Source organism: Puma concolor, chromosome C2, assembly GCF_028749965.1.
Source record: "Puma concolor isolate L17-30 chromosome C2, mPumCon1.1.hap2, whole genome shotgun sequence".
In the NCBI taxonomy this organism is placed as follows: Eukaryota; Metazoa; Chordata; class Mammalia; order Carnivora; family Felidae; genus Puma; species Puma concolor.
The window spans coordinates 98373334-98391514 of record NC_141675.1 but is presented as its reverse complement, the minus strand read 5'-3'; the positions used below and the strand labels follow the sequence as shown (position 1 = coordinate 98391514).

The 18181-nt window shown below is 39.9% G+C and overlaps 1 long non-coding RNA gene across 1 annotated transcript in view; it reads left to right on the top strand.

The window, feature by feature from the left end:
• LOC147577440 (uncharacterized) overlaps positions 1-17140 on the top strand; it is a 111262-nt gene extending 94122 nt beyond the window's left edge. Inside the window, exon 3 of the long non-coding RNA XR_015240550.1 lies at positions 16438-17140. This is a non-coding gene — a long non-coding RNA (uncharacterized LOC147577440). The remainder of the gene's footprint in view (positions 1-16437) is intronic.
• Positions 17141-18181: the final 1041 nt, after the last annotated feature.

Sequence of the window (18181 nt, the reverse complement as noted above, 5' to 3'; positions counted from 1 at the left end):
GAAAAAAAAAAATTCTCTTTTTTTAAAGTTTATTTCTTTTTAGTAAGCTTTACTCCCAACATGGGGCTTGAACTCATGACCCCTAGGTCAAGAGTCGCACACTTCCAACTGAGCCAGCCAGGTGCCCTAAAAAATTCTCTTAAGTAACTGAGAATTCCAAAAGGGATTGTCTCTGGAGGGATTGTTCCTAAGGGCTGCAACAGTGGCTTTAGGGTTCTTTCTTTTGGCGCTTGTCTCTGGATTAGTTCTCTTCTGCCTCTTTTAATGGCAATATGGTTGCCAGCAGCTTCAGATCCTTAATCTATGCTCTCATAAACTTCCCTAGAAATAAGGTATCTCTTGGTGACTCTGGTAAATAGTCTCAGATTGCTCTGATACTATCATGTGCTCTCTCCTGAACCAGTCAATCACTGTAGTTAGGGGAATGTCATGTGCTGGTCACCTTAGCTTACATCACATTTCTTCTCCTGTTACAGGTGATGGAATCGGTTTTAACAAATGTCATGGGTTGAAACTAGGAGGGGGATTTTCCCAAGGCAAATCATTATCCTATTACCAGGGGTGGGGCGGGGGGAATGGATACTCTGAAGGCAAAAACTTCCCACAAAAATTTCCTATAATTCATAAGTTAAGTTGTGAGTCAAGATTCAGGTATAAAAGAGCACCAAGTACAATAGGTGAGAGAGCTTTAATCACTCTCCTCTCTGTAGGTTTTTTACTTTTTAGCTTGCTAACCCTGTGATAGCACATTGTAGGCAGTCAATCAATACTTGTTGAATTGAGTTGAACCTGATTCAGACTCCTGCATTCTCTCAGGGTTGAATGATTCAGGTTTTCTCCCACCAGTCATTCTATTTAGTTTACACAACCATTTTTACGGATATGTGATCCAGAGCTGGAAACCAGGGGTTCTAAAAACAAAATGAATCTTTACTTTTTTCTTTCCCCAGATTGACCCCATTCTCCCATCCTCCTGCCCTTCAAACTTCTCAAAACTTTTTCAGAGAAGGAAAAGTGGATGTTTCTGAATGACCCATTAGTTTTTAAGAGGAAGCTCTGGTGGAAAGTTGGAAAAACTATACCAGATGTAGAAAATTAATAGATGGAAAAACTTAAGCTGCTCTGGATGACAGAGAAGAAGGCATCTCTTTCTAAGTGCTCTGGAGGGGTAACTCAAAGCACTTTAATCTTTGATGAATGTGATTGAACTCTTTCCGCTACTCAAGGAAAGACAGAAGTGCTCACAAGGGCTCATTCTGTGCTGGCTCCCTGCCACTATCAACCCTGCCTTCTGCATAATTATCAGGCCTTTAACTTTTCTGTTCCTACTATTTTAAAATTCCTCTCTCAGACAAGAAAATATGAGATACGTGTAGCAAATGGAAGCCAGGTATTGCAGTAAGAGTGTTAGAATGGGAGCCAGGAACTTAGACTGGGTGCTGCATTAGTGGACTCCGTGTAGCGGTAAGTCTCCAGTGTCTGTTCTCTTTCATCTACCATGGCCTCCACTCTGACTTCCTTTTAGCAATATTGTCTAGGAATCATGGAAGAGGTACACATACAAAGATGCTATGGCATTACAAATCTAGTCATGTTAGGATTAAACCAAGGAGTAAAACATATCCTCTGAGTCAGTATGTAAGACTTTTACTAGTTAACTAAAATATCTTTTCATTTGATGGTAAAATACTTCTGAGCACACAGGAAAGGTACACAGCTCAACCACACTCCAAGGCTGACAAACACCATGATGCTTCTCTCTGGGAATACTGTGTACTACCTATGCCATAGATGGAACTGGATTGAGAAAAACACACAAATCAACAAACCAACAAAATAATGATGGATCCAGACTAGAGAAGACTGAGGAAACATACTGGCCAATCACCAGGATCTGTGCCCACAAATCCAAGCTATTCTTCTGCCCCCTGTGGAATTCTGCTTTTTGCATTGTCTTTATTTTGATGCTACAATTTTCTAGCAATCCTTCTATAAGCATTCAGAAATAATTGAATGTCAGAATAAGGAGTATTTGCGTGTGTGTAGACTAATGTGGCACATTCCATCCTGGAAGGTGTACTTCTCAAAGGAATGTAAAAAGGATCTGGGTAGTAGTATATGCCCAGAGTTTCCATGTCCCATGGACTTTGTGGATTCAGAGAATCAGAAAACGAGATATGAACGTGACAGATTCTGCAAACTTAGTAGAGGGGAGTTGCCCCAGGTGACTGCACAGAAATGAGAAAGGAGACTTTTTAGCCCTAATATAAAGCTGTGCATCTGAGAAAAGACTTTGTGTTTGCATTTCTTTATTTTCCAAATTTTCCCAAACCAAGAAAATACAGAGAATCAACTTCTGTTCATTTTGCACTTTGTAGTTTTAAAGTATATTTTATATTCATCTCTTTTTTTAATGTTTATTTTTGAGAGAGATAGAGAGGGACACAGGATCCGAAGTTGGTTTTGCTCTGACAGCACAGAGCCCCATGGGGGACTTGAACTCATGAACCATGAGATCAAGACCTGGGCTGAAGTCAGACACTCAACCGACTGAGCCACCCAGGCACCCCTATATTCATCTCTTTTGATTCCTGAAATAATCCTGTAAGTTGGGCATGGTAGATGTTATGCTACAAATGGTGCTGCTAAGGCCCAGGGAGATTTAATGTCTTGCTTAGCTTGTGAAAAGGGAATGGAAGTCAAATGTTAATACAGAAGACTAGTTAGCTTTCTATGAAGTTTCAGACAAACCACCAACAAGGACAAAGGGTTAAATCAAGATGTACCAGAGATATTTGGAGCCCAAAATAGAGTGAAATGGTGGCAAATGGCTATAATTATGGTCTGTATATCCAGATAAAACAGTGCTGTGGAGAGAAGGAATTTGGGGCTCGAAGCAAGGGTGAAATGAAAAAGTTAGGAAAGCTAATATGGTGGAATAATTTTTGTTGTCATTGGTAGTGCCACTCTGTTTTTAACTTTCCAAACTGTATGTATGACAGAATACTTATTCTTGAATTTATGACACTTCTGAAACAACTGTTTGTCTCTCACTTTCCCCTGTGGCTTAAATAATTAAGTTTTCTTTGCTGCCAAGTCACCTCTGCAACCATAATCCAGAACTACCAAACTTCCCTGTTGGTTTTGTGGAAACACCTGTAATTATCTCCTAGCAATATCTGCCTGATTTGTGTACTCAAGAGGCAAGCGCTGGGAATAATTATCCATTCTGTAACCTACCTTGAACAGACTTGCAAAATACCAAGCCTTGCTTTACCCCCTTTATCCTTCCTGACTTTATACTCTAGCCCCAGGTCATTGCATAACACTGTGCACCTCACTGGAAGCAGGGCTACAAGCCAAACAGGTAAGCATGGAGCTTTGTGTATGAAGGACATGCAGGTTTACTCTCTCTGCTTCAACTCCTTAGTGTTTGATGTCTTTATTCCTCACAGCTCTGCAAACCTATGTCTGAATGTGTGCTCCCCTAAAACCCAGAAGCAGATGAAACTCATTAGGTCACACCAGTGCTGTTACTGATCTTTATCCCAAACCTCAGAAAACAAAGCCAAGCATGATATCCTCAGCTTTTATCTTCTTCTTCTTTTTTTTTTGGGGGGGGGGGAGTGGGGGGAGTCTAGGCCTGGAAAGCTGTAGATAGGATACATCTAAAATCAGAGTTTGGGAGGAACACTTTTTCAAAGGGTTTTTATTGGGCAGGAAATGCCACATCTTAAAGTGTATCTGTGTGTTTCTATAGCTAATGCAGACATCTGAAGTTTTTGAAAACCAGCAGGAAAGATAAGCAAATTTTGGCCTATAAACTCATAGAAAAGAAGAAAGAGTTGGCAATTATTTGGATTGTGTATTCACGGTAAAGACCCAATTAAAATATAGATAATTCAGGATCTTTTGGATTTAGTTTGTTGGCTAACCAGCAGCATAAATGAATCACAAAAACCATTATTTCTATTACTTTGAATGTGTTAAGTGAAGCGATGACTTCTGAAACATTGAATGAAAAACTGAGGACCTAAGGCTGGGTCAGTACAGAGTAAGCCTTTGCAATTGGCACCCCCATGGTTCCGGCTGCTTTTTCTGGCACAGCACTAAAATGGCACGTACAACTTTCATCAGCACTAGCGTGTTGCTCATTTAGCATTTAGGAAACACAGTGAATAGCAATTATCAGCCAAATAGCTGGGAAGTGAAAATGACCTAGTAATCAGAGTAAATATACATTATGCTGTCATATTATAATGTGTAAATATTGGAGAGAAATTGCAGAACATGGACATGCAGTATCTTTCTTTTGAAGCCTTGTACGAATGCAAGTCCTGTCTTTGCTCCCCAGCTTGTTTTCTGGGTGACTGGTACTAAACATGCCAATATGGTGAATAGTAGGTCATCCTCATTATTTGCTTGCTTACAGGTATCATGACCAGGAAAGGCATTGCCCTGATTTTTGTCAATTCTAAGCTTGGCTCCCAATGACCAGGAGACCTATAGAGAGATGATAGCAGCTTGGTGGGAGTTTAGACATCATAAACCTTGCACAGCCAGTTGCTTTAGTTGCTTATTCCCATCCAAATGCATGTTAATATTACAGAAACCTCCTTCCTTTGTTAAACTTGGAAAATATGAAAAGCTGCCACTGTCATTTTGGTTATCATCATCTTTGAAGCAAGGCAGGTGGGGATAGTAGCAGTGTTGCAAAATGTTACTGAACGGAGCACCTGGATTACGTGCTGTGATCCAGAGGGGCATAAGAGTAAGAAGAATATAGTACTAGGGAAATTGTGCTAGCTGATGGCTCAAGTTCATTAGCAAGGTTCTAAACAGCAGGCACATATAATTTCCCCACTTTGTCTGTTAAGGGCTAACAGAATAGATCTAATGATATATCTATGGCAGAAGAGAAAGTGGGATGTTGGTTGTAGTGGATGTTTGTTGTTTTGGAGGCAAACAATATCCTTTTTCCCATTGCTTAAAACTTCTTGATATTTGGCGAGTGGATGTAGTGGGGGGCAAATTCTCTCCCTACATGGGCTGCAATCTTAGTGGATTGGTGAATTCTGGAGCCCATCCTGTTTCTATGGAATCATGGCCTTCCTTGGAGGTTCCTACTCCTAGATTCTCTCTCCGGGACAGCCAAGCACTGAACATGTGCCCTAACCTTAGCTAATAACACTCTCTTGGCCAAAACAAAACCCCAAAGCTTGCTCACTGGAAGCATCTGCTGAGATAATGCTGAGACCTTTGGGAGCTACCTGGTTCTTAACTGTTTTAAGTTGGGTTCTTCAGGCTTCTGTTTGATCATGTGCATTGCCCAGTCACTTTCCAGTATTACAGCCCTTGTTCAAAGTAACCAGAGCTGTCTCTGTTGCTAGCAACCAAAGAACCCTAATTAAGTTTTGTTTGTTTGTTTGTTTGTTTTAACTGAAATGTTGGGACTGCCTACTTAACAGAAGGTCAAAGGGACTCTCAAGTCCGGGGTGGATCTCTGGTAGTAACAGTCAATTTGAATATGATATTATAACATTTGGAATGTCTAAACCGCAAAGACCATCTAAATACTTCAAAATGGTAGGTACTACTCATGTTTCTAGATATTTCTCTACTTCACACTTGATTAATTAAGGTGGAGTTGAACCATCTCTGCCCTTGGCCTTAAGATGCATATGCATAAGGCAATATTACTAGAGAGATCTTAAAAAAATTTTTTTTACATTTATTTATTTTTTTGAGAGAGAGAGAGACAGAGCACAAGTGGGGGAGGGGCAGAGAGAGAAGGAGATACAGAATCCGAAGCAGGCTCCAGGCTCTGAGCTGTCAGCACAGAGCCCGACCGGGGGCTTGAAAGCACAAACTGAGATCATGACCCGAGCTGAAATCAGACACTTAACTGACTGAAACACCCAGGCACCCCAGAGAGATCTTGATTCAATATATATACCTCAAACACTATCTGATTTCAGTAGGCGAGGTTGCAAAGGAAGCTGCAACCAGTGTCCCCAGATGGAATCATTTCCCTTGTCCATATATCAGCAGCAGTCAGCAAGTATTTTAATTTTTTGTCTTCACGGAACTCTAAAATCAAAACCTTTATTAACAAGGACATACAAGTTATTTGTCTTAGCTGCTGTAAGGAAAACAAACATAACATAGAGTTTCTGCCCAAAGAGAACATGTAACCTTTTTTTTTTTTTTAATGTTTCTTTATTTTTGAGAGACAGAATGAGCAGGACAGGAAAGGGGCAGAGAGAAAGGGAGACACAGAATCTGAAGCAGGCTCCATGCTCTGAACTGTCAGCACAGAGCCCAACGCGGGGCTTGAACTCACAAAGTATGAAATCATGACCTGAGCCGAAGTCAGATGCTTAACCAACTGAGCTACCCAGGTACCCCATAACCTTTTTTCAAAAGTTTGCCAGATAAGCAGATTTGAAGGTTTTATAAGAAAGAATCTTCAAGCTGGAGAGACTAGGAAACACTTGGTGGAGTAAAGTAGAATTCTGTCATTGAGAATTACTGCTGACTTTCAGCAACCTGCTGATTTTACAGGACTTCCTGGTTCAGGGTGGACCTGGACAGTTCACTGCTCTATCAGGCCACTCTTGCAGTTGATTTTACCTAGGATGGACTTGGGATAGTGATAACTAAATGATTTTGCTTTAGGGTGTGTGTGTGTGTGTGTGTGTGTGTGTGTGTGTGTGTGTGCGCGCGCGTAAGATAAAACTCCTCTGCTGTCTTCCATGAGCTTTCTTGAAAGAAGTAGAAGTAGAGTATATCTCAAAGCAATTTATTTCCTAATTTTGTGAATTGCTGTGAGAAGGGAATTAGTGAAAAATCTATTGCACTGCACAAATAACAAAACAAAATGTTTGAATTGGAGCTCAGAAGATGGGTGCCCCTCTCTCTACGTACTTGCTCTTTTATTGTGGGTGAACAGGACTGAATTCTCTCAGAAGGTTCAGTCTCTGAACCTGGAAGGTCTGTTTGCACATGGCTAAATTGGGCTGGATTGATTATATTCACTTGCTCTTATTTTGTAGCATAAGAAACAAACAGAACCAGTACATTCCAGTTTCTGTTCTGAGACAGCATGTGAAAGAATTAGGATTCATGATAACATTGAACACTTTTATTCCCCTTCATTATAATAAAATATAGGGGCAGAAACTATTCTCCACTTTTTTCAAATGGGGAAAACACTGAGGAACTTTCCAAATATAACTCAGTGGCAGAGTCGGAATGAAAACTCCCATTTTCGGACTTCAAAACAGCTTGATTCACTAGGGCATGTTGCTTCCTTTTGAGCATAAAATAAAAATAGCCCAACTTAATCAAACTATGTTTGCCAAGTTCTAGTCTATAGGGAACTTTTATTTTTATAGCCAAGAGTAACACACGCTTTATACTAGGCGATTTTAATGGCAGTATTGGGACAAACCACACTATAGCTTCACAAATGGAGTACAAAAGCCCGTGGGTATTTTTACCTATTAGAAGTTGTGTTTGAGAAGAGAGCAGTCCACAAATATTAATGCAGGAATACTTCACCTACCTGGTAAAAACCCCTTGTTTAGTTCCAAAACTGGAATCTTGTTTGCAATGCTTCTCCTCCCATACTACTCTTTTCAACATTAGCAAATTATAATTCCTACGAGGCAAGACCTACATCTTGTCTCTGCCTTTCAGAGGTAAACATTTGTTGAATAGATGAAGAATGAATATAGTTAATGAACATTTTGTTTTTTAAAGTGTATGTGTGTTAATGGGGGGGGGGTGGTGAGGGAGAATCTTAAACAGGCTCCATGCCCAACATAGAGCCTGATGCAGGGCTTGATCTCATGACCTTGGGATTATGACCTGAGCAGAAATCAAGAGTCTGATGCTTAACTGACTGAGCCACCCAGGTGCCCCTGAACAATTTTTAAAGCAAAAAACCAATTTATATCTGTATGAGTAGGAAGCAATGAGTATATAGACAAACTGAATCCAACTATAATGTAATAGTGTTTGAGTACCAGTAGGATTTACTATCACTCAGAGGTGGGTTCATTATATAACACAACCTTTTTCTTTCTTTCTTTCTTTCTTTCTTTCTTTCTTTCTTTCTTTCTTTCTTTCTTTCTTTTTTTTTTTTTCTGTTCTAGGTGTTTTGTGTATAGATTAATTCATTTAATCGTTGGAACAGTTCTGTGAACTACGTATTCTTAGCTCCATCTCAAAGATGAGGAAAAAATGTGGGTGTGATCAAGTCACTAACTTACCACAGTTTCACAGCTAGTAAAGAAAGGAATAAGGGATTTGACTCCAAAGCTGGTACTTATACCATTTACTTACAGTTTGGTGTACAAATAGCCATGGCAAATGCCCATCAGTAGGCGTCTCCCAGATGAAGTCCTTTACACTGACTACTACTATGTAGCCAAACACTTAATTTGACTGTTTACGCTCAGTCACAAAAACCACTGCTTTCTTTTCCAGAGGGGCTTTGGCTTGATTTCATTTAGAACATGGGAAAAAGTTACAGAAAAATTCAGTAGTCTGTAGACAAATTTTAGAATTTCAGAGGAAATTGTAAATGTGAATATTCCAGTATCACATTTTCTGGAGAAGGTTCAAGTGTGTATTTTCTTGGGTATTCAGGGCCAGGGGAGTCATGTGAGAGCCTCATTCAGAGGTGGGTTCATTACAAAATGCAACATTTTTCTTCTTTCTGAATGATTGTGTACCCTGGCTATAGGATAGCCCTCAGCTTTCAGCCTGATGTCACCCTGACCTTGGAGTCCTTCTAACTTCTCAATAGCAGGCTGGTGAGTCTTTCCTCAAGGACTTCCTATCACATTGGCTTACTGCGACACCAATTTGCCTGCCTCTCCCCTCCTCCAAATTTTATTCTAAACAAATCCTACGTAAGAAGAGTCAATAACCTAGGATTCTCAGTGAAAAGAAGGGTCACCTCCATTTCCCTTCTCTCATCACTGGTACAGTGGTGGTCTCTGCATTCAAGCTTCCTAGTTCTAGAGCCTGACTTCATTCTCCAAGGTGTGAGAGCTCTGAGGGAAAAAAGGGCATATCAGAACATAGAATCTGTTTTCACTAAACAAGATACTTAGAAAAGAAAAAAAGTCAAATTGGAATTTAATGTAATTTGGCTTTTGGTTTTGGAAAATTCATGCATGTTTTTTTTTTGGTCCATACATGTGAAAACCTGTTCTGAAATCTACTGGCCAAACTTATCTGGCCTTAGCAAGTCTGAACCAGGTTGCAAATCCCAAGAAAATGTCATTGTGTGACATGACATGGCATGGTGAGAGCTCTGGGATCAGGAGGTACAGAGGTGTTCTGGGACATATAGGGAAGCAAGGCGACATGAGTGTAGAGATGGCCCAGGAGTTTTCAGACTGGAGCTGCAGTGTATTGATTTTGCTCTAGTGTCCAACTACTTGCGGAGGCCATACTCTGGATGAAAATCTGGACACTCCCCTCTCTTGCGATTTTACCGTCTTGTGCATGATGAAGGGACCAAAGTGGCCCCACAGCCCCCATGACTACTTCTCCTAGAGTATCACACACTCCATTATTGGTGCAATTCCAGAAATATGTGTGATCCTTTCTGCTGTTTCTAACTTGACAAGTGTGATCCACAAATCTCTAAAGAATTTTGCTCTGCTAAATATTCAAGAGGGTGTTTGACAGAGTGAAGGAAGGGAAATTAGCAGAGACAAAAAGGAGCTGGGCAAGAGAAAACAGTTATGAGAATGTAAAAAATAGGAACTTTTTATATACCAAATATTCTACCGAATCCTAGTGGGAAAAGTGAATCCGCCATATTAACATATTAACCATTTCCATTAAACTATAATAGTTCAGAAAAGAGGATAATCAGCTTATGGTGGCATGATTCCCTTATAATTTTATTTCATTTAAAACGTCTTTTGGATAAGTTATTTGGAGAAAGTATCCTGTTTCCTAGTGAGAGGAAAACTCCACCCCTTTTTACATGGTGCGATGATTCTAGTCCAAACGCAATGAGTTTCTGGAAATGGCAAGTGAGACACTTGTTGCCATGGTGATTGTTAATAGTTCTGACTCAGATGTAGTGTTGCTATAGCAACTGCATGGAAGCCCTTGGGAGGTGGTGCAGTCTTTTTTTTTTTTTTTTTTTTTTTTTTTATTCAGCAAAAAAGAGTCTGGGAAGAACCATTTTAGTAGCTTTTTGCTGCACTGCAGTGACGAAGCTTTCAAGGCTATTTCATCCAGATGAAAGATCGTCCTGTTCCTGCACTGATGAAGAAGATATGTTACACTGCAGGATAAATATAGTCCCATATATCATAGTAGCAAGCACATTATCTGTCTGCTAATGAATTCTAATTTTCTGACTAATGGTTTCTAATAACACAGGCAATATCTTGAAAAATCCTAATGTTACTGGCAATAAAAGAAAGCCAAAGGTTGAAGGCTGAACAGGTCCACATCATTGAGATGTAGACTGTTTCAGCTTAGATGCATCCCTGTAAGGGTGAGACACATAGCTAATAAAGCATTTAGAAAATCTGTTTTGGATGGTTTGGTTTGGTCCCCCAGATTGTATGCTTGTATAGCATCTTATATGTATCCAGTGATTGGCACGTAGAAGGTCCTCAAGAAGTCGCGAGGTGAGTGAATGAATCAACTTGTCAGGCAGTGAACAGTAGTGTTTACTTTTCCCTAAGACTGCTCACATAATTCCGCACCATTGCAAGGCCTCTGCTACATTCTGTGGTGCTTAGAAATGAATGCGTGCAGTAGGTCTGTGTTCTAAAAAACTGATAAGTGGGTGCAATTCTCAATGTTAGGACTTATTCCTGGCTTTCAAGTGTTAATTATCCAGGATCAGACCTTCCTTGAGCTCTCAAGCTTTGATAGAGATATGGGGACAGCTGGAATGGAAGTGAATGGCCTCTTCTCCAGTCAGTAGATCAAAGCAAGGCTCTAAGACTGTCTTCATTGCTGAACCAGGATTTGAAAGGGATGAAAGAATCCCTGGCTCTACCCTGAGACCACCTTCTCCCAATTTAGTTCACTATCAACAGCCCCCTTCTGTTTTCTCCCGTAGACTCTTGTGCTAAGGTGAGTTTTCCCTCCTCAAGTTCCTTTGAGGACTAGGATGGTTCTTTGTTCATCTGTGCATATTTCCTAGCACGTACATGATGGTTTCATTTGGTAGGATCTGAGTAAAACCAACTGAAATAAACATAAAAGAAAACTAAATGTCTCCTAATATGACTTGCCTTTTGAGTGCATTCCTTCTTCCTGCCTCTGAAGGTAGCAACTAGTTAATATGAGAAAAGCATAGGTGTTAACTGAGAGGTTTGGTGTTAATGGGAACATTACCTTTTGGGTGGAAAGGAAGTTAAAAAGGTGGCTGGTGAGCAATCAGAAGCAGTGAAATTCTCCATTATAACACACCATGGAAGGTAACTGCTGATTCTGCTCATTTAAGAAGTAAAACTGATTCTGTATCTATATAATAAATACTTGTGGAATAAGTGATTATCTTTTTCCATAAGATTTATACATGGACTGATGATTCCAGAGAGCAGTGGACTTAGTATATTCTCTTCTTAGTTCCCTGCACAGCTGGAATGTTGGCTATGTGTTAATGAACAATCTACCCCTCATTAGGCCAATATTGAAGACAGTTATTCCCTTAAGCTGGTTGAAAAATAATTTTATTTACCAGGATGGCTCTTTGTAATGTCTTCTTCTTGTCTTCTTCATGTTATTAGACCATGTTTTAAATGTTTGAAAATGCCTGGAACCTCTCATTTCCCATCTTAATAGTTCATAGTTTCTTCTACTCCCATTCTAATCAGTTTCTAAAATTTTCAGGGACTCAATATCAGGCTGCTTTTTTTCTTAGTTGAAAATTTTTAAATATGAATGGAAAGTTGATTTGAAATATTTTAATGAGCTTTCCCTTTTTTAATGTTTATTTGATTTTGAGAAAGAGAGACCTCATGAGCAGGGGAGGAGCAGAGAGAGAGAAGGAGGCAGAGAATCTTAAGCAGACTCCACCCTGTCGACACCGAGCTGTTGAGGGACTGGAACCCAAGAACTGTGAGATCATGACCTGAGCAGAAATCAAGAGTCCAATGCTTAACTGACTGACCCACCCAGGTGGCTTTAAATGAGCTTTCTTTTAAAATGAGCTGTTTCTGTAAAACAGCAGCTTGATAGTGGCTCCTAATAAAATTGTCTCTTCCTTACACATGTACCTACAAAGGTGAGAAAAAGGTGAAAATTTGCAGTTGACAGTGACCTTCAACTTAGTGCTGGAATCCAGGGGAATTTCCATCAGCTACAATGTCTTTGGGTCTATAAGGAAAGACAATTAGTGGCTTACTTTTGTTATGCTCAACTGAAAGTAGTTAAGAAGACCTTCCCCCCTCCATCCTCACCCCCAGGGTCTGTGTCTCCTTTCACAAAAGCTAGTTTGTGTTCAAATAAAAATCTGGGCAGCAACCCTCTGCCACTTATCTGCTGCCTTTTGAGGGTAGCCATAAGGCTGGCTGTCTTCTATCCTTTTCCTTTTTCTTAAACCTAATCAAGAGCTAACTCTCGGGGCGCCTGGGTGGCGCAGTCGGTTAAGCGTCCGACTTCAGCCAGGTCACGATCTCGCGGTCCGTGAGTTCGAGCCCCGCGTCGGGCTCTGGGCTGATGGCTCAGAGCCTGGAGCCTGTTTCCGGTTCTGTGTCTCCCTCTCTCTCTGCCCCTCCCCCGTTCATGCTCTGTCTCTCTCTGTCCCAAAAATAAATAAACGTTGAAAAAAAAAAAAAAAAAAATTTAAAAAAAAAAAAAAAAGAGCTAACTCTCTCTCTCTTTTTTTTTTTTTTTTTTGAATTATGGTAAAAAAAACAAACAGCAAATTTATCATGTTTACTGGTTGTTTTTTTTTTTGTATACAGTTCAGTAGTCTTAAGTATATTCACATGGTTTAGAAGACCTCTCTTTTTATACCCAGTTAGAACCTGTAATGCCAGAAAAAAAAAAGTGAGGGGAGGAAGTAACATGGAGGTTGCGGAGGTGAAGCACTGCATCACGGGAAGTGGAATCTCCACAGGTAAAATATACTAGTTGAGAAAAAGAGGTCAGGAGAGTGATGGTTAGTATACAGGTTTCCCCCACTATCCAAAAGTGGAGTGTTTCTATGAAATCTTTTGTAAACAGAAATGGGATAAAGCATAGCAATTACCATTAGTTTATATGAAAAAAGATTTGGAGCTTTCCTAGGCCCCCAAAATAACCTCTCAGGTTTTTCTGGTACTTCAGGACTCATCTTGCTACTGGGTGCACAAAATAAGATAAAGCAGAGATGCTCACAGACACAGTTCAAAGCTACAGCAGCTAGATGTTGAGATGCCGAGTGTAGCGCTGGGAAAGAAGCCTTGGCGGTGCCTTCTACCTTTATACTGGCCTGCTGCAAAACCAATGCTGAATGCCATTTTTACTTTCCACCTATTTTCATAAAAACAAAACTTCCCTTAGATTTTGGTGGGGGGTGGTTAATGAAAACAAGTACTTAGGTAGATCTTTTGTAAAAGTGAAGTTGTATGACGCAGATGTCAAAAAGTGGGAGGCCCTGTTTAGAGTGTCAGCAAGCCAGGAAGTGGGCTGTTCCAGAAGAAGTTTATAGAAATACAAGTTGTAGACGTCAACCCAGACCAGTTGTGTATCTGAAAAGAGGATTCGTCTGGTGCTTTTTTTTTTTTTTTTTTTTCAACGTTTATTTATTTTTGGGACAGAGAGAGACAGAGCATGAACGGGCAAGGGGCAGAGAGAGAGGGAGACACAGAATCGGAAACAGGCTCCAGGCTCTGAGCCATCAGCCCAGAGCCCGACGCGGGGCTCGAACTCACGGACCGCGAGATCGTGACCTGGTTGAAGTCGGACGCTCAACCGACTGCGCCACCCAGGCGCCCCTCGTCTGGTGCTTAACTGTGCAGGGAGGTAGTATGAGCCAATATGGTGAGTATGAAGAAATACTGCAAAAAAAGGGGAAATATAATTATGAATATGTAAGAGAAAGAGATACTGTTGAAAAGGATTTTCTAAGATCTAGAAGAAAATTTTAGGAAATTGGCCTTTCCTAGACAATACAATAACACATAAAGTCTAGGAAATAGAAGCAGAAATCTGAAAGCATTATAGGATAGAGGCAGATGGTTGGCATAACATATAATGTGTAACACAGTGTCTAGCCCCATGGACTGCTATAAATCATTTGAACCTAAGACGTGCTTGAATATTAACATGAAAGAATGCCTAGAAATCAAGCCAACATGCAAAGGCCTATTAATTAAGGGCCCAAGTAAATGATCTAGATCTTCTGTGCACTGGGAGATCAGGAAGAGGCAAGATCAATGTTGGCTGGAATTATCAGAGAGCTGAAAAAATTTGGCTCAGTAGGAGAGAAGGGAGAATAGAATTCCAGGGGCAGTGGCATGATCAGAAGCTTTTATTTGTTTTGAACAAATGCCATCTTCTTCAAACTCTCCTCAGATAGTCTTACTTCTATAATTTTTTTTCATTAATTTGTTTAACATATCAAAATCTGACCCTACTTTCTGGGCCAATATTCTCTTACCTGGAATTCTTCTGAACCTTTACATAAGGTTTAGTTCACCTGTCTCCAACTCATGGACTTCGCTCAGGCAAGGTTCTCAAACATCTAATGTCTTAATAATATGCTAATTTTTCTAACTTCAGTCAGATCAGGCATTTTTCAGGCAATTTCATAATAATTTTGTGTGGTAGTGATGATAAATATTCCATTTTATAGGTGAGAATATTAAAAAAAGCTAAAGGGTTTTCCTAGACTTTTTTTTCTATAGAGTAAGAAGGTTGTTAAAAGGTTTTAAAAATTCCAAAATTTTGATTCCCAGCCTCGTGCTGTTTATAACAAGGGCAGTAAGTGACTGAGTTGTAAGAGTAAGGGAAAAGAAAGGTGGTGGAAATGCACAAATGAAGATGTTTTATTTATTTGTGTCAGGTAGAAGTAGGGCTATGAGTGCTTGAAAACACTGGGAACGAACCTGACTTCCCTCCCCCAAAACAGATATCTACCCCAATTGTTTATTCAGCTAGGGGATAAAGGATGTTAAGATCCAAGTATTCTTCTTGAGAAATAAAGGTTAGGGCATATAAGATAATGGGCCTCATGACAAGGAGAGTCTGTTTGGACAGGGGCTGGGACCATTGACCACATTCTGGAGAAGTGACAGTATGGAATATAAAATTCACTTGATTTAGCAAGTCAATGCAACTGAATAAAGGGAGAAAAAGCAAAATACAAGCAGATCAGACAAAGGAGAAAAGCAAAGAGGGATAATGACCCAGGGAAGAGCATAATGTCTGTAGGGCACATCCTAGAATAGAAAAATCATATAACCAGAACTGTGATGCAAGCTTGGTAACAATCATTTGACAACTGACAATGAGAAAACCATACATTCTTTTTCAAGGCAAGAGAGTGTGTCTATTATCACTGCTTTCCACAGTGCTACTGACCTTGGTCTACGTAAGGGAATGGGAGTCACGCCTTGTTGATGGAACAGAACTGTTAGGGGAAAGCAAGATTCAGGGATGACTGGAAGAATGGTTTGTGGTATGAAGTTTTCACATGATAAATGTAACATAGTACCTCAGTATAGTCAAACTAGTCCAGTAATCTGATGCGACATTTGCCAAATTATTTTGTGCAATTGTATATGTGATTGTTGTTATATTTTCTTGATGCATATATGTTGAATACGTTTCTCATTGCTCAAACTTAGTCTTTCTCTCCTGTTTTTAATGTTTTCTAGCTTTAGGAATCATTATGTTCTTTGTCCTCGTGTACTCATACACACATAAGCTACAATTTTGATAATGCCAGTAGCCACTTCTCCCTGTTTGAAAGATGTGTCAGGACTCCTATGTAGGGATATCATGGCCAGAAGTCCTATAAGTGAGAACAATGTAACTCTTTATTCATCACCCTTGCAAACTTACAGAGCTCACCTTAGTCACATTTTCAAAGAGAATAGTTAAAATTTAGCCTGTATTTTAATTTTGTTCTGTTTTACCCAGAAAATTACCATTCAAGCTGCAGGCACTCAGGTTCTCAGCAGTATTTTAGGCCTAGGGAGAACCAGACTGCTGGGCGGGTCTGACTTATCAGGCTTATCATGTCCTCCACCTTGCCTGACCTGTTTGCTGCCAGGAATGGAATTCTGAACCCTAGAAGCACTTGGTAACCCTCTCATTATTTTAATGCATTTTGGATACACATAATAAAATGTCTGCTTTTCCTCCTTTTTCATTGAATGAACACTAATTGGCAGTTTCTGTCCAGCTGTTGGTTTCCTGTCTGCCCTGTTCCTAATTCTCTCCAATTTCTAGATGTACAGCAGAGAGAGCCGTCTCTTTGGACAAACAGACATGGACCCATCTTCTTGAGGACCACTGCAACTGTCTCGGAAGCCGTTGGTAGGGCTGCCGTAATAAAGTACCACAAATTGAGTGTTTTAAAAAGAAATTGTTTCGCTGTTCTGAAGGTTAGGAGTCTAAAATATATGCTTTAGCAGGGCTGGTTCCTTCAAAGAGTTGTGAGGCAGAAATCTGTTTCATGCCTCTCTCCTAGTTTCTGGTGGTTTGCTGGTAATCTTTGGTGTTCCTTGGGTGGTAGAAACATTGCTCCGATTTCTGCCATTATCTTCACACAGTGTTATACTTGTGTGCATGTCTATTTTCAATTTCCCCTTTTTATAAAAATACCAATTTTACTGGTTTGGAACCCACCCTAACAACCTCATTTGAACGTTATTTCTGTAAAGACCCTGTCTCCAAATAAAGTCACGTTGTGAGGTACTGGGGATTAGGATTTCAACATATTAATTGAGGTGGGGGTGGGGGGAGCGTATGGCGCAGCTCACAGCTCAACCCATAACAGGAGTATAGACTTTCTACATTGGAAAACAACAAAATAAAGACCTTGGAATCTGGTGGGTTTGTTTGTTGTTTGTTTGTTTGTTTACTGGTTTGGCTTCTTCCTGTGGTCTTTATCTTTTTCTTTTTGTCTCCTTTAATCCTTTCTTGTCTAGGACCCTCCCTTAGAAATTTGTTTTCTTTCAGTTTTAATTATCTCCTTCAAAGTTTGTTTTTCCTTAAATTGTGTTTCTTGATAATTTCCACTTTTTTTTTTTTTTTTTTTTTTTTTTTGGTGGATATTTGCTTCTGCTCCTTTTATTCAAAAGAAGGGTTAACATCTCTGGGTGTTTGGGTGGCTCTTTCCCTTAAGCATCTGACTCTTGATTTAGGCTCAGGTCATGATCTCAGGGCTCCTTGAGAAGGAGCCTTGCCCTGGGCTCTGTGCTGACAGTACAAACTGCTTGGGATTCTCTCCCTCTGCCCCTTTTCTGCTCAGGAGCTTCCTCCCCGCCCCCCCCCCCCCCCCCCCCCCCCGCCTTCAAAATAAATAAATAAACTTAAAAAATAAGAAGAAGGGTTAACATCTCTCTGAACCGGTGATTATCTGCCATGGAGGTGAAGTAACCTAGTGAGTCCCAGGGTTGGGAAATAGGTCAGATAATTTATTCCTTACCATTGGTAAAATATCCAATTCTACCAAATGATTTGCCTTTTAAATATGTATTTCAAAACAAACCCTTAATAGTCACCCATTCATTTACATTTTGATATGCTGTCTTGATGCAGGAAGAAAGGGAAGTTCTAGCCAGTGTGTGGGAATTTGTATGTAATGGATAGATTATCATAACTGTTCCCACGGAGTCTGTAACACATGTGACTTATCCATCATGTGTGTTGAGGCAGAAAACAAAAGGGTGAGAGTCCTTCCTTTAGACCCAAAGAGTTCTTGTGGACCGGGGACCTCCCTTGAGGAGGTAAAGAATAATTTTTCAGTCCCAACATGTCCTTTTAAAGTTTAAATCAAATTATATATACATATTCTCGGATAAGACAAAGCAGATTTTGTTTATATGTGACAAATTTAATTGACTTTACCTTTATACTTTGATATTCATAAAGTATTTGTGTATTAATAAGTTTAAATTTTCTCATCAAATTTAAAATATCAATGATCAGTATCTCACAGCGGTGTTGACAGTGGGCAGGAGTTGTGAAA